Source organism: Protopterus annectens, chromosome 2.part0 (assembly GCF_019279795.1).
Source record: "Protopterus annectens isolate FY-2018-M chromosome 2.part0, PAN1.0, whole genome shotgun sequence".
Classification (NCBI taxonomy): Eukaryota; Metazoa; Chordata; order Ceratodontiformes; family Protopteridae; genus Protopterus; species Protopterus annectens.
Window position 1 is genome coordinate 1094766409 of NC_056728.1, and position 16275 is coordinate 1094782683.

Sequence of the window (16275 nt, forward strand, 5' to 3'; positions counted from 1 at the left end):
TATATATATATATATATATATATATATATATATATATATATATATATATATATATTTATATGGGTCTACTACCAGAGATCGAAATGACACTATTTCAAAATCCTGTAGTAGATGCCCACTAACGTGAAAGTGCACTTCACTGAAAGTGCACTTTCGCAAACATCAATAGAACGAACGGGCAATGTCCTCCACTGTGATGCAGTAGTCACGGACCTTAGGGTTAAGGCTTGGGTTAAGGATAGTGGATAGCCGTACTAGGTATCCACTATCCTTAACCTAAGCCCTAACCCTAAGGTCCATAACCATTTGCTCAAGTGGTGTTCGCGAAAGTGCACTTTCGCTTAACTGTGGGTCTACTGTTTATTTTTGAAAAAATGAGTTATTGATTATATACAGTAGACCCTTATATCTATATATATATATATATATATATATATATATATATATATATATATAGCTGGGTCTACTTCACTTGACCTAAAACTCATTTGACTGAAACCCATTTGACTGACACCCAACTGACCTAAATTTCATTTGACTGACATTTCATTTGACTGACTTCAATTTCACCAACATTTAAGGCATAGACATGTTGTGGCTTTTCCTTCACCTGTGACTTGCTTGTGATAAAAAAAAATTACTGTAACTTACAGTGCTGACTTTTAGAATTCCAATATTCCTGTAGAAAGTAGTGTTGCAGTCTTTCTAAATGTGGGTTTGTCTGTTTACATTTTATGGAGAGCATCTAAAGTAATTTGGCAAATGTTTTGTGCGTTCCCAGCAGTAGTAGCCGAGTGTAGGGTACTGTAAGGCAAGTTAAATGTATATGCCCTTTTCCCCACTGTAGTGCGATCCTGAAGTTAGTATATATAATTAGGGGGTTTGGGGGGCACAGCCCCCCACATTTGGGGGTGTGGGGGCATAGCCCCCCACCTAGTTTGGTTGTACATTGTCCTGTTTCTGTTAGGAGGGTAAGTAAGTAGTTTTTAAGTTCTGCAAATGGTTAGTTATTGGTGTTGTAAGTGTACTTTATGGTTTAAGATTTAGCATGTTGAAATTCAGCATTGTAAGTTATTGGTGAAATGGGAGTCAGTCAAATGAAGTTTAGGTCAACTCAAATGGGTATCAGTCAAATGAGTTTTAGGTCAAGTGAAGTAGATCCATATAGCCACAGATGTATATATATATATATATATATATATATATATATATATATATATATATATATATATATATATATATATATTCACACACACACATACACACACACACACACACACACACACACACACACACACACACATATACATATATATAGATGTGTGTGTTTATGTATTTTTGCAAATTGTTCATATCTCAAAACTTTCAATTCTGGAGCATAATTTTGCTGTTCACCTTTCTCAAATCTCTTTTTCTCTATCCTTAAACACAAGATCTAGAGGCAGATAGGTCAATCACTGCATACAGCATACTTTGTTTCCAGAAGTCATGACTCACCTGCTCCTCCTTTTATTTTTCTTCTTCTTCTTTGTGGATCAGCCTAGTTGTGTCGTTCTGTAATTGCCTGTTTTATGCCTATCACTTCAGTTTTCAGAATCATCATTTCATATTGTGACATGTCTTTGAGAAGTGATAGGAAAGTGGAGACTGCATAGAAAATCCATACTGACACAGAGATGGCATACAAGCTCCAGAAAGATGTCTCCTCAGCTGAAAAGTGAACTAGGGAGCCAAGCACTGTGAGGCAATAACATTAACCCTAACCATTACACCATCCAGCTGATTTACAAAAATAAAAAGGTTATAAAAATCAGCCTTTATAATACTAAGTCATAAACAAGTTGAAAATATTTCAACTTGAACAAGCACATCTAGAATTGATCCTGTTGTATAAAGCAGTCTGAAATTTGCAGGATTTGCAATCACAGATGTGCTTTTTGTTGATAGCTATGACAGATGAAGTGCAACGTTTCTAATAATGTTACAGTCCTGTATATAAACAGCTTTTGTGTCTAGAAAAAAAGAAAGATAAGAAAAAAGGTATAGCATGTGGAACACTACTGAAAAGCAATATTTAGTGGGGAAATAAAATGAGCTACAAACATCAAAAGCTGAAAACAGTGTGTGTGTGTGTGTGTGTGTGTGTGTGTGTGTGTGTGTGTGTGTGTGGGGTCAGTGAGTGGTGAGTGCACATGTGTATAGCGGTATACATGCTTATATCCATTCATGCTGAAGAAGCTCAGCAAAGATCATCTAAACCATTTAATCTAATATCCTTGCTCTCTGACCTCACATCTGGAGGCGAGCTCCTATCTGTCTTAATTATGTTTGAATGCTGTAATAATCCACACAAAGGAAAATATAAACATCTTAGAGTGTGTGAAATTCTACTTTTAATAATAATAATAATAATAATAAGCAAGTTCATTTACTTATTTAGTAAACTATCACTCAAAACTACAATTTCAAATATAAATTGTGAAAATAATGTAAAAGTGTATTTAAAGTACATTTTCCTACTAAACATTGATGTAGCAGTTATAATATATTTTGTCAGATGGCATATAATGAATTCGGGGCACTTTTAACCCTGAACGTTTGTTACAAATGCACGAGAATCAAAATAATTACATGAATCCTTAGTCTGTTTGAATACATTTGGAAGAGTAAGACCATGCTAGATTTAGGTTTTTATTCTCTCTGCAGAAGTAGGAGCTGATTTTTCAAAAAAAAAATGCACCATGTTACCTCACAACAGAAGTTACCTGCAAATTAGGATTTTTGTATGAGTGACTGCTTTAATACAATGTTTATACTTATTTCTTTTTTGATAGCATACAGCTTTTCTACCATTTAACTTACAACAGGCATTAATAACAGTGAAAGATGATTTGCTTATACTTGGTTCATTTAATGCAAATTTATGTTTTAAATATTATGGCTCATCATTCCACTAATATATTTATTCCATCACTTTATTCCCAAATATTTGAATCATACACTTAATGTAAACACTTTCTGCATATGCAGCACTGTTTTGGATAATATCTAGCTGTGATACACATTTGATTAATGTGGTTAATGTTACTCTATCCCCAGTACATGTTTAAGCTCTTCTTAACTCAAAAGCAACAGAAAAGATTTACAGAGCAAAAGTGTCCTTTATTATTTTTTCCTTCTATGCCAGTCAGGAATGTTTACTACAAACGTCTTTTCCTATCTGTCTTCCAATCCTCTCCCAATTCATCTTACTTGTCTCCAGCATAACTTCATCCACACTCCTGGCTTTTCATCTTTGTCACACACCATCTTACCTAGCTTCTAGTCCACATTTGTATGTTGACCTTTTCATCATTAATCTCTGCCATCTGGTCTTTTTGTCATTCATCTGTGCAAAGTGACCCATGTCGAAGCTACCTAACTTGGATAACTTTGCATTCCTGTCTGCAAACTGATCCTTTATACACATATTTTCATCAGCAACTTTAACTTTTATCTATTTTATGTATTGTTATGCATGCATCCATCTCTGCATCTAGCTGTCTTTTCATCATCTTCACTTCATCTGTATTCTATCTACATGTCTCTGTACCTCAAAAGAGAAAAACACAGCAGTATTTCTATCCCTATTCACATGTCACAGGCCATAATCTATACTTTCATATCTAATGCTGAAGATTTGGACATTGTGCATTCTGACCGAAAACCTTCCATTTTGTTTTAAAGTTACAATCCATTGTATCAGCCATTAAAATGAATGCAGAATACTTATTAACATAATAGTTCTGTATAATAGCAAATATATCAGATAACTAAGCTGTGCTCATGTATGCAGTACATTTTATTATATCAACATACTTTTGACAAATAACTATGTTATGACATGTATGGTCATGGAAAGAAGAGTATAAACTGATACTGTATTCATTTAGAAAACCTGAAATATAAGAAAAAAGTGAAGCTCTATATCACATTAATGTTCATAAAGGCTGTGGATTGTGACTAGAGGTTTAATGATAATTATTAAATACGCATTGATTAACCAGTGCAGAAACTGAAAAGGTTCACTACCATACAAAATGTACAGCTAATAATCTGTAGGTCAGTGCAGGCCATACAATGGACATGGATTAAATCATTTGTATATGCTGCTGCTTTTGTGTGCCCACATCCTTGGCTCATGGTGAACATAGACCACCAGCATCTCAAGAGTCTCCTCATCCATTCAGTTGGGCACTCAGATGTGCTGCGGCTTCCATTCTGTTGACAAATCCTTGGAATTGCTGTAAACAATGAGACTGAACACTTTGTACAAATTCTTTTTAACGTACCACTCAGTTTGCAGGTATCGAGGGGATGATCTCAAAATGTATCATAATTACATTTTAAAATAGGGTGGTAGCAGTCTATTGGTGGGCATTGGGCATGTGCTCTACATGTGCCATACATTGACAAACATTAGGCATTTGCATTGAGCACTGTAGACTTACACCTAGCTATTGGTTAATGCACTGAGATCCGAGAACTTACGCAGATGTTCACAGATGTTATTCCAAAACATTCTAGCTAATGAAGCTCATTAACTATGTAATAAGCAAATAATACTTAATAGCGGTTTGGGATAACATACCATCACTCTTAGGACATGCCTGCCTAACACCTACCCATAAGGTAAGTTTTCATGGGCCAATAGCTTGTGTTGCTATTGTGAAGTACTGTGCTTATAATGCCCTGTGTGTACCTTGTAAGTCATATTACAAGGGGTTTGCACTGTGAAATCATCTGAATATGTCAGTTACATGAAGAGTAGGAGTGGCCTTCCCATATGTTTATGGATACACATCCTTCACTAAGTGTGAGGATTCTTCCATATGCAGGTATATGGATGCATTTTCATCAATTCCATTGAAGTGAAGATATGGATGTATTCTGACTATATCTCCTGGGAATGCAGTTTCCCTGGTAGTCCATAGTAGTGATTGTGGATAACGATGCTTTGCTAGATTTTACATAAATTGGACAGAATACATGCATTTGGTCATGCGACCAACTTGCGAACATCGGTTTTTCCGAACCTAAATGTCGAATTTCTAGGTGTTGAACGGTCAGAATGTCATAAAAAATTCTGAATTTGACATTCCCAACTGCTCTACCACCTAAACAAGTGCTACCATGGGTCAAAAAGGGAGGGATGTTTTGCAGTTCGACATAATTGCATTCGCAATTATGCAAAGTCACTGCACTGCTTTCGAACATTTTCTAGTCGGCAATCCACCGGCCGACTAAATGAGTGCATACCAAACTGGACACAGTAAGTGTAATTGGCAGGTATCTACTGATGATGAGTCTTACACTGTAATCTCCCATGCCATTCAATGGTAGTTGTAATATATCTTAATGGTTAAGCGTTTTACTTTCTTTCTTTCTGTGTTCACACTGAGCCATCACAGCTTTGATGTATATCTTCATATGCTTTTGATGTTCTGAAGTGCAGTTTGACACAAATAGCTACATATATTAATCATATTTGGGTACATTGCACAGTTCTGCTGCTCTTTATAAATTACTACATTGACATCTGTTTGATATTCCCAATATTTGTAGGTAACATGATAGGGCAAGTTGGTTATGAATATGAGCATAGGTGTGAAAATCTTACAGTTGTTCACATGATAGGGCAAGTTGGTTATGAATATGAGCATAGGTGTGAAAATCTTACAGTTGTTCCTGGTGTAATGGTTATGTAAATGGTTCATGATTATAAACATTCTCATAGAACTGGGTTCTAAGCCAGCTTTCAATATGTAAGATCTCCTAAGCTTTGGATTGGGGAGGTGCTGCACATGTATGCTTTACATTTAATGACATGAGGAGCACTTGCTACATGTTGTGTATGTTTACTATGTTTATCTGTATATGATGGCAATACAAATAAGTGGCATCTATTCATTTGCATAGCAGTAGAATGGATATGAGGGGTATTAAGCCAACCTATACTTTCAATGCTGATCTTTTGATAGATGTACTACATGTATACCGCCTGATATGTGCAACCTACATTTTTCCAGATGTCTTTATGAAGCAAATATGATAACTTTTCCCAATGGGAAAATGAGACTATATTGGAAGTCCTATGTCAACACAACAAGAATTTACTAGGATGGGTGGGTGATACATTCTGGACGAACTGGGTATAGAGGGACATCACAAACAAGGTGAATGCTCTGGGTGAGCATAATCATTCATGGGATGCATCCCATCACTGCTGCTCTGGCATGTTCCTCCATGCAGCCAACAGACTCCACTGATACGAGAGGCAGAGGAAGAGAAATGCAACTGGTGGTAGGCCACCTGTAACTCTCCTGGGTGAAACAAAACTATTCCCGGCCTTCTGCCCTACTGTCTGCCTGGACCATTGCATTGCAGTGCTGGGGGAAGGATTGAGGCTGATGTCCCAGAACATATTGCTATGTCCAGTGTTCACAAGCAGAACAGAAAATTACACTTGAAATTCACTCACATTTATTCACACGTCTTATCTATTACTATGTGTAGTGATGTTCTACTCACCTGCACATGGCCATCACATTCATTCTATTGTCATTGTATATCATGTATATGCCTCTGCACTCAGTTAAGGTGGCGTGTATATTTTGCCTGCCACTACCTGAAGTTAATAGTGATATGTACTTATTTGTTGCTTCTGTTCCACTTTAGCGTACTGGTTCAATACAACAATGACTGAGGCTGGCATCTTTGGAAGTTAACAGATCTGGTAAGATGGTCTATATAGCTGCTATAATGAGATAGCCTTAACTATCACAGTGACCATATGTGTACTGGTGTTCCATTCACTTGCATAGTTCCCTTGCCTTTGTGATACTGATGTAAGCCTTCAGGTATGTAAACCTCTGCTATGATCATGTAGTATCATTTTACTTGCATTATGGTGACATTTATATACTTCCTACTGACCTGTGTGCATGTCTGTTTTAACACCACAGTGTCACTTCACTTCTCAACACTAGAGGTGGAGTCAGAGGGGGAGGACATTTTGGGTATGTCAGCATGTATGTGCAGTTTTACACTGGCTTTCCCATGTGTCTGCTGTTTGACTAATATACATAGCTCTCAACCTCCCTTCTCCAAAATGAGGAACACTACCCCTCATAATGTGTGACAAATAGGAAAAATGTGGAACACTTACTAATGGCTCACTAACAACTTCAACTAGGAAAGTCATATGATGGCTAAAAGATACTGGTTTTACATATAAAATAGATATTTTAATGAATTAATATGATTCATTTTTATTTACCCATGGCTAGCAGTTAAAAAATTCCTAACACTGAATGTATGACAGGCCCTTTCAATGTGGAACTTTGAGGAGCATGAACTTTTTAAGACCCCAAATGAGGTACATTCCTTCTAATGAGGTACACTTGAGAGCTGTGCTAATATAGCCTTTCACTGCTGTCTATGAGAATTGCACTAGTCAGTGCTGATAGATATATATCAAACTATTTCACTCATATCCTGCCTCAGTTGCCCTCTCTCACTGTATATGACATATCATCTCTGAATTTTCAGCATGTCCACTTCATGCCTCCTCCACAAGCCTGACCAGTGATCCTGAGATGGGATGTAATGGGCCTCATTCTGATAGTATGGCTAGTGGGGTCTATATTATATAAACGAAGAAGCAAAATCTCGACTTACCTTTGATCAACCCCTTTTTCCTGAAACTGCACAACATCAAACCTTCAAATCATTGATTTCTTTCCACGGGAAAGAAATCAGTAGCCCAAACATGCACACCACATTATAACAAACACTATAAAAGTGGGGGGCTTCACTCCCAGCACCCCTGATGTGGGGGGCTATGCCCCCCACCCCCCTAACTAAATATACTAACTTCATGATCATACTACAGTTGGGAAAAGGCCAGATTTAACAGAACGGCCAACTGATTTATTTCCCTTGGGAAGAAATCAATGTTTTGGCCATTCTAAGTTGTGCAGCTTCAGGAAATAGGGGTCAATCAAAGGTAAGTCGAATTTTACTCATTCGTTTATATAATATAGACCCTGGCTAGTGGCACACAGGACACTGCACTGGCTCAATGTTGTCTGGCCTTGAAGAGTACAGTTCTTTGGTTTAAGGTATAGTCTCTGATTAGGAGTACTGTGCGTCTGGTCAGTCTGATGAAGCAGAGGCATCAGATATTGGTCTTGACAATGACCATGACTCATTAACCCTGGTTGAATCTGGTAGTGGTGGTGACTCTACCCTACAACAGAGGGTAACTGCCCATCAAATTTCATGTGGGAATGTAACTGATGTGTGTTGATGAATGTCAGATGGTGTACACCTATTCTTACAGGTGCATACATGGTGGTCTGGAGCTCAGGCATGGGAAGGTCATGGCAGCATTGGCTGCACAGCCATAGTACTAACAGGTATTACATTCCCTGGCACTCATGACCAGATTACCTGTAGTGGGGATAGGCAGATCCTCTCTCAGTGTACCCACACATGGCTCATATGCATCATTGTCTCTGCTGCAATGTGCATGCACATCTGTTTTTGACACCCACACTGTGCCCCAACCTGTTAATTTGACCACATCCAGCTCTTTGGTACAGCATTGTGGGCATAGCATTTCCAGACTTAGCAGCCAAAACCATAATGTGAGCTATCAGTGTGAGCACCCTAAACTATGCTTGAGTAACAGTGACAGTCAATCCAATGTGTGTCCTGTTGTGTCATCCTAACCCTATGGCAATGATGACCACTGTGCTGACCACTGCCTATTCTGCCTGTTAGTGATTTATGTCTGATGCCACAGGGTTTGTAAACTCATGTCGATTACATGGAAGAATACTGTCAGTTTGTGTCATTTTGTACATATCTGTCTTTGAGATGCTACTTTTCATCTACTGCCTACCTTAATACTTAACATGTTATTCACTTTGCTGCCATTTGACCTGTTGTTGCTACTTAATGTGCATCAGCCATTTCTCCAGAGCATAACAAACCAAGAGTACAGCTTTGATTCCTACATTAAAGATTCCATTGCTGTCTGCCATTATTGCATGCACAGGTATACATCACATACAAATGATACTTGTGGCAATTTATTCTCATACTGCACATGCCTCCCCCTCAAAATAATGTGCAGCTATGATTTCAGTTCTCAACTTTGATATCCTCTTGATGAAGTGCACTTTACACATGTTCATTTCCTTTCATACCTACTTATATATGCACAAACACACACACACACACACACACACACACACACATACACACACATATCAATACATATGGTGGCTTTTCTACAACACAGCCACTTGTTTCATGGCTATGTCATACCAGTCCTTGTTGTTGTATAGCATGTATCTGTACAGCTGGATGATTCTTGCCGTTGCACCCATTTGTACATTACATTATTGACTTACATGTGTATGTACCTTGCCAGGTATGTGGCTTTGTTCTTACACTTTGCCATGTTGTTAGTGTGCTTTCTGCTGCTTAGGCTAGAGGCCTGCAACTCTTTGTTACTGTACACCATCTCACATGTAGGTTTTGTTCCTTATGGTACCATCCCCTATGCATATTCCTATTCACATTGACATACTGACAGTCATGGTGCTATATACAGACAATAATTATACATAAGATTACACCCAACCTACCCATCGACACCTTTTGCTATGTGCACCTAAGGTGTGCCACACACATACATGGCAGTATGGTGCTATACCTTGCTTACAGTGGTCCAATGCTTACTGTTAGTATGCAGCCATGCAGATGTATTCATTTCCATAGCACACGTGTGTAATGTTGGATGATATCATGGTGAGGATATGTATGATATGCCATTTGGACAACTACTTGCCTTTTTCCTATAGTTGCATGCTGTGCTGCTGTAATGGGGCAACACTGTGTGAGCATCACAGCTTTATCTGTGTACTTCTGCATATGTGGCTTATCATGACTCAGGGTTGTAAGTTTGATGCTGTCATGTAATTTGAGCTAGAATATATGGCTGTAGCCGTGTCCACTTTTAAATTTCGAAATACCAAAATCTCGAGTTTTGAGATAACGAACTCAAAACATTGAGATTTTGGTATCTCAAAATTCAAAAGTGAACCAAAAAAAAACCCCCCACATAAAATAATGTTTTATATATATGTATATATAGCAACTCTGAGATTGCGCTACAGTGAAGAGAACAGTAAGTGGAACAGGAGCATTACTGTTATCTTCAATGTAGTGCGATCTCGGAGTTGGTATATTTAAGTAGGGGGGTGTGGTGGTGCAGGGGGCTCGCCCCCCTGCAAAAACATTATTTTAGCTGTGTTTTTTTTTATTTCATTCACTTTTAAGTTTCAAGATACCAAAATCTCGATCGCACTGACTGCAACTTTCTTTTAGAATCTGGCTCTGTGTCTCAATAATTTTATAATCATCCCTCAAGCAGTGAAAAGGTTCTCAATGTTTTTCTCATTCACAATGGTTGCCCATTCTTAATGCAAAACAAATAAAGGGAATTTTACTCAGGATGTCTGCAGTTTTGTCTGTACTGTTCCTCTACCTCTGTTTGCTTACTATTCCCTGACGTTGCATCATTGGGGTATGCATTTATACAGATTATTTATTTATTTATTTATTTAATTTATTTAACATTTGTTGACTCATCACCCAAAGATGGAGAAAAATGACACAAGAACTGGCAGAGTGTGTATCTGCATCAGCACTGGCTTAGAGCAAGTCATGGTAAGTGACCACTTATATTCAGTATCATTTTATCTATTACAGCCTTATGTTTTTTTCTCTTACTGTGTGTGAAATAGGCCTAATAGCTGGTTGTACCTGTGTCTATATTTGATGATGTAGCATGCTTTGCAAAGATGCAAATTTGTGTTCAATATATGATCTTGTTACATGAAAATGTTTAAGCAGCTCTAGTTGCTTGTACAGTTCTGCGTATGAGTGGACATCACAGGTGCATAGTTAACATATGGTACATTTTGCAGTATTGCACAGTGCTTCCACTTCAGTCATGCATAAAATCAGTGAACCTACCAGAAGGACATTTATCTCCGCTGTGCCAGCTGCAACCCATGATGCAATGTGGAATGCAGTACTCTAGCCAGATTGTTAGATCATCACATTATTGTTAAATAAGTTATCAGCAACATCTAAATATTTGCAAATGTATGCAGCTTTAGTGTACTGCATTCTTTACTGCTGCAGGCATAGGTTTAAGGTTCTACTTCATAGACTGTAGCATAGCATATGCTTTGTCTAATGTGTTGAGGTTGTGCTTTGGTCTTTCATACCTGCGCCTTCTTATGTAAAGTAGTACACACTGCAACAAAATGTTAATAGTTTAATATATACACACTAGTTTCTTCTAGTTCCACTGGCCTGTTCATTGATGGTCATCTCCTCAGCCTGAGGGGGTCATTTACTTTGCAACTGTGTCCAGGTAAGATAAGTAGTAGTGGCCAGTGGGCTTCCATGTTTTTTTTTTTTTTTTGTGCATGGGTTTTCATTCAGATAAGATTCCACAACACAAGTAGGTGGCTACAGGGTCCACAGAATGCTCTGTTCCATCAGTAAGAAGAAAGATACATGTACTTTCCTCATCATTGCAGACTGGTCACTGTATCTGTTCCTTGTGTATCATTACTCTGCTGATGGCTTTAGGGACAGATAAGTCTGCATCTCACTGTACTTCTTTCCATAATAGTTTAAATGCAGCCCACATGTTCTCATTAATATTTGCCCAACCTCAGCCTGCCATGTATCACAACAGAACATTCTTATGCCATGTATGCCAAAGGTGCTTCCTGGAATAGCTTATCTTGTCTGTCTCTCTCCATAAATACTGAGGCCTACATTGCCTTGTTTAATGAGCAGTCACTGTATTTTGTTTTAGTACCTTCTGTTGTGCTAGTGCACCATACCAATGCCTATGTGTCACTGTTTTACTGTGTCATGCGACAACCCCGTGTTACATTTACATGCACACTGCACCCTACACATATGAAGCTGTATTCTGCATCACTTTGCTGAAATCAGAAATACAATGCTGTACAGCAGATAAATATTGAGACAAGTATGCTAGCCGAAGTACAAAATCTGAAATGATGCATGCCATAGATAACATTTTGCAACAGGTATTCCCACTAGAACCTCTGTATTATGTATCTGTACAGGTAATTAAAATGTAGATCTAAAAAGATGCATTCCTGTGTATATCTTAATCTGTAAGTGTTGTCATGCTGCATGTGCGTTTTTGTTGCTGTGTTGTAGTGAGACACAAACTAGTGAGCAAAATGTCAACCACTTGTAGTCATGCCATATACAGCATGATATACATTACATATGAGCTGATTTATTTTACACACTAATGTTATGTTTTGGTACATGTTAGGAAAAGCTTATACTTTTGTCATACTTGTGTGTCATATCAGTTTGGTGTAATATGTTTGCATGGTTCTGCTAACAATAACACTGTGTCTGTGAGATCTGGAATATTGTACTCACATTAGCACAAACCAACAGAAGTCTGGTCTGCCATCTATGAGATGTTGTGGGTTCTTTACATTCAGCTGGTGAATCCATTCTTGTTATAGCATGTACATGACAAAGGAAAACAACATAGGTTCATAGGTTCATAAGTAGGTACTAGGCTATCTGCCCAAAGGCATTTATAAGCCTAGCCAGAATGTATTGGTTTTCGCCACACCCATAGATTAGTTCCCTGTGCCTCTGTCCAGCAGAGCCATTGAAGTGATCCCCGGGGTAAACTTTCTGCTTCCCATCCACTAGTCAAGGTTTTTGTTGAACAGTGTTAGCTAGGAGCTCTGTCTAATGTAGATTGGAATCTTGTTCCATAACATGGGAAGTCTCTGGGACAGGAATCTATCCCTCCAGCACGTCCTATTTATTGTTGTGGTGAGGTTTAGATGACTAGAGCATATGGCTCAAGGGGATATGGTTTTCTTTAGGTGGAGCATGTCCATCAATTCTGGGTTGGACATGGCCTTGTATGTCAGGCAGAGATCACCTCTGAGTAGGTGGCATGCAACAGAGTACAGCTGGAGTTTCTTCAGTCGAGCTGCATAAGGCATCTGTTTTAGGTCAGTGATCCTCTTGGTGAGGTACTTCTGTGGTCTTTCCAGCTGTTGCAGGTGTCTTGTAAGGTACATCCCAAATGGGGCATTGTACTCTATGATGGGTCTGATGAGTGATGCGTAGTGGGGCACAATGACCTCTTTTGATCTGGATGCAAACCCTTTTGTGATTAGGTGGGCCACATAGAAGGATTTTCTAACCACTTTGGCATTGTGATTATTAAAGGAGAGATTACTATCTACTTGGGTACCCAGATCCCTTATTACGTCTTCCATATTTAGGGGTCTACCAAATATGTGGAAATTTGTGAGTATTTTGTTTTTTCCAAAGGGGATGACTATGCACTTTTTGGCATTTAGCTTGAGGCCATGGTTCTGACACCAGGTATCTGTCTCAGTGAGACCCTTTTAGAGGATGTCTGTGTCAGCCGGAGAGTCAATTATAGCCCCTAGTTTGCAGTCATCTGTGAACTTGGTCAGCCATAGTCCTCCTGTGCTTGCCTGTACCTCTGAGAAGTATATGCCGAACAGGAGGGGTCCTAGGACTAAGCCCTGGGGAATGCCACTTCTAACCAGTTTAGAGTCAAACCTAGCTCCTGCAACTCTTACCATGTGGGTTTTGTCCGTGAGCCAGTTGGCAACCCATCTTGTGATGTAGGGGTTTATGTTCAGGCTGGTGAACTTGTCTATAATACTAGAATGGGGAATGGTGTTGAAGGCTTTTGTGAGGTCTAGGTAGGCTGTGTGGACCACCTTTCCCTTGTCTATAACCTTGGTAATTGTCTCAAAGAAGTTCAACACGTTTAGGAGGCATGATCTGCCGTTAACAAAAGCGAACTGGGTAGGGTCCAGTGTTTGGAGGTTCCCAATGTCTATTTTAATGAGATCCATGATGATGCGCTCCATAGCCTTGCAGACCAAGCTAGTCAGGCTTATAGGGTGATAGTTCCCATGGTCTGTTGTGGCTCCACCTTTGTGGAGTGGTATAATCGTTGCTGTGCACCACTCTATGGGCATGTATCCTGTGGAGAGGCTGAGTTTGAACAGTGTGTTTAGGTGAGGGGTTAGTTCATCTTTGAGCTCATGTAGGATGCAGTCTGGGAAACTGTCCGGTACCATTGATGCTGTGTTTTTGGCTTTGGAGAGGGCTGTTTTAACCTGAGTGTCTGTGATTTCAAGGGCACTACATTCTTCTGGTATGGTTATAGGCCTTTTTGGGGGTGAGAGGGGGGTGAAGTTTGCACTGAACATGTCTGTCAGGATGTTGACAATATCAGTCGGTTCAGTGTATTTTGTGCCATTCTGCACTAACTCCGAGCAGATCTGAGAATTGCCACTTAGATTCTTAACATAGCTAAAGAATGCCTTGTGGTTATCATTGGAGTCCTTAGCAAATTTGTCTTTCGAAGCTAGCCTTGGATGATTTTATGAGAAGTCATAGTTTCTTGCTGATACTGTTCAGGGATGTCTTCCCTTCTTGGGATTTTACCATTTTCTGTACTAGTTTCCTCCTTCTATTGTATAGCTTGTTTATGGCAGGGGTCCACCAGACTGGTTTCCTTTTCTTGGAGGAGTGAGTCTTGGTTTTGCTTGGGATAGCACAATCCATGCATTCTTGTAGGTGCCCATAGAGCGCATTAGTAAAGGATTTTGCAGCTTGGGCAGCGCTATCCTTTAGCATGTAGGCTTTAAAACTTTCCACCTCGGTCTTAAGTAACGTGAAGTTTGTTTTTGAAAGGTTTTTCATGGTGGTTTCTATGACCAGGGATGGGGCAGAATGTGGATATCCAGAGTGATTAGTTTATGGTCAGATCTAACCAGCAAGCGGTTGACCTCCAGTGTGGAACACTGGTCTCCCATGTTGGTGATGACTAGGTTCAATATGTTGTCACCTCTGGTGGGGGTGTTGACCAGTTGATCCAGGGCATTTGAGTTTATAAATTCTAGGAAATGTTGGGCAAGAGAGTTAGTACTTGAGTAGTTCTCTCAGTTAATGTTTGGGTATTTGAAATCACCCAATATCAGGGTGTTTGATAGGACCTCTATGTTTCCCAGTGTTTCCAGAAATGCGGAATGGGGGTCCTGGGACATGGTGGGTGATCTGTAGCAGTCTACAATTTGTATTGCAGTTTTGCCCATTGTTAGTTGCACGTGGATGATCTCTGAAGCATTGTGCTGTGCCACTAACCTGGAGGTGTGGGTATCCTTGATGAATATGGATACACCCCCTCCTTTTGTATTTCGGTCCGGGTTCTGGGGCCAAAAGGTATGGTATGAGTTGTAGCCTGGTAGTGCTGGGGTGCTCTCTGGAGCCTTAAACCAGGTTTCTGTTACTGTACATATATCAATTTTCTCCATACTGAAGAGTGCCTCGAGTGCATGCATTTTGAGGTTTAGACTTCTGGCATTGAGTAGCATTACCCTCAGTTTTTTGTTACTTGTGCTATTTATGGCAGTGGGTTTGTCTTTTGAGCCTTGCCTAAAAAAGGCACTATGAGGCATATGGTTAAATGGCTGGATAAGTGTGGAAGTGCACAGTGTTCTGCATATATCTTCCTAGTGTAATTGCACTAATAATGTCTGTAACCATATCCTCACAGCATATACTCACTTGTCTGCATGTAACAATACATATAACAGATGGAATGTTTCCTCTGAAATGCTGAACTCACAGGACTCACGAAGTGTGTGTACCAGATAAAGATCTTCAGAAGAGCTCGAAGACTTGCTCTGATTGAGAAAAAGAGAATATTCAAGTTATTAAGAATAAAATTACTGTTCTGCAAAGTCAACAACATCTGCAGAATCACAATTATGTGAATCAAGAGGTGTGTGTGTGTCTTTCGGCTTTTCAAGGTTAGGGGTCGCCACAGCAGAACTTCGGTCCGATAATGATTGGCAGTTAATTGTTACATGCCGAGTTGCCAGCCCTGATGCACAACCTTCAACGAAGGTACACCCATTCACGTATGTCTCCACGCAGAAGACGCTAAAACTGAGAATCGAACCGGACAGCATCTTACTGTGCAGCAACAATGCTACCGCAGCACCACCACCACGGATGGGATTGATTAAAATGACTTAGAGATAGCCAGGCTGTACATCATTTAAAAAGAGGAGCTAG